Source organism: Myodes glareolus, chromosome 2 (genome assembly GCF_982192425.1).
Source record: "Myodes glareolus chromosome 2, mMyoGla1.1, whole genome shotgun sequence".
Classification (NCBI taxonomy): Eukaryota; Metazoa; Chordata; class Mammalia; order Rodentia; family Cricetidae; genus Myodes; species Myodes glareolus.
This window is the reverse complement of record NC_142027.1, coordinates 432,305-434,138: the sequence shown is the minus strand read 5'-3', so window position 1 is coordinate 434,138 and position 1,834 is coordinate 432,305. Positions and strand designations below refer to the sequence as shown.

At 38.1% G+C, this 1,834-nt stretch overlaps 1 pseudogene; it reads right to left on the bottom strand.

Annotated features, from left to right (window-relative positions):
* Positions 1 to 316: 316 nt before the first annotated feature.
* Positions 317 to 1,224, bottom strand: LOC125409637 (olfactory receptor 5L2-like; annotated as a pseudogene).
* Positions 1,225 to 1,834: the final 610 nt, after the last annotated feature.

Here is a 1,834-nt window from a genome sequence, read left to right as displayed (position 1 = left end):
GACACTACACTCATACGCACAGATCATGTACAGAGTCACACACACCAATACATTTGAAAAAAAAATGCATTATTCAATATTAAAAAATATTTTCTTTAGAAGACTGCATATTTTTCAATAGTCTAAAAGCAATTGTGATATTTTAAAATGTTTGCCTGTAATTTAAGAGTCACAAAATGGAAAAAAAAATCACAAAACAAAAAGAGTCACTCTGAAATGCCTTGTTTCTTCAGTTTGTAGCAAAACCTTGTTTCATCTATTAATCCCTCTGTCAACATCTACCATAGAATTCTGAACATTGACAATACAATGCTCATTAGGAATTTATCTTAGAGTTTACAACTTTCTTGAGAGCACCGTTGACTTCCTTGTTCTGCAGGCTGTAGATCAAGGGGATCAGCATGGGAATCACTACAGTGTAGAACACTGTGGCCACTTTGTCGGCATCCCCACTGTTTTCTGAAGTGGAAGAACAATAAATGGAAAGAATCGTTCCATGGAATACAATTATGGCTGTGAGATGAGAGGCACAGGTAGAGAAAGCTTTGTACCTCTGCTCTGTAGAGTGCATTCTCAGGATGGTGATGAGGATAAACAAGTAGGAGGTGAAGATAATCACAATACTCAAGCTCTGTTTGAAGGTGGCTATGACAAACAGCAGCACCTTATTAACAGTGACATCAGAGCAAGCTAGACTTAAGAGAGGAGGCAGATCACAGAAGTGGTCTATCACATTTGAACTAAATGTCGGGATCTCAAGGGCTAAGCTCAAGTGAATCAGAGAACACACTAGTGCACAGAGGTAGCAGCCAGACACCAGCACCATGCGGAGCTTTGGGGACATGATGACCTTGTACAGTAGTGGGATACAAATGGCCACAAAGCAATCATAGGCCATCACAGCCAGCAGGAAGATTTCAGTGATCACACATGTGCAAAATAGATAGAATTAGACCAAACATACCAGGAACGATATGGCTTTGTCCTGATTGAAGATGTTAGCCAGCATTTTGGAGGAGTAGCAGAAATCCACAAATGACAGGTGGCTGAGGAAGAAGTACATGGGGGGGGTGACTGAATCAGGGCAGTCATGCCCAGGTTGGCCAAGACAGTCACCCCATAAATGAGAAGAAACACCAAAGAGAGGACAACACTCACCTCAGGGACATCTGAAAATCCATGGAGAATGAATTGTGCCACAGAGGTGCAGTTTCCCTCAACCATGTGTTACATTTAAAAGTGGTTGGAGAAAAGAACTACATTATTCTTTATCATGTGCTTTAAAATGTAGATTGGCCTCTCTTCTACAAAGAGATTCTGGATGTGGGGTTATAAATATCTGTAATGATATAAGAAAATGTTTATCTGAATTTATCTTTGACCAAGGCCTTGATAATAAATGCATAAAGTCTATAGTTTAATTCAGCAATCAAAGCAAAATTAAGATCTGTGCATTGTATGTAATGGTTTTACTTTTTTTTCATAATTGTGACTCTATAGGAAAAAGTTTGAAGCATTACTTTTTTAGTTAACTCCCTGATCTCTAAAATTCATATTCCATCCACCCAGAAGTCTCATCTGGATAATGAGACACATATTTTCTAAATATTAAGGTCCTGGAATTCCCTTCTAAGTTTAGAGGTGGCCATTACTGTCTCCAGAGAAACTTATATGGCTGGTGTGATGAGTTATTTGCTTCTGTAAGTAATTTTAAAATTGGGAGAATGAAGTTAGTTTCTATACTGTCATTTACAACTGTGAAATAATTACACTGATTTAGGTAATCTTAAGACTTATTTCCGGTCATGCTTCAGTAAATAAACATCTTTGAGTG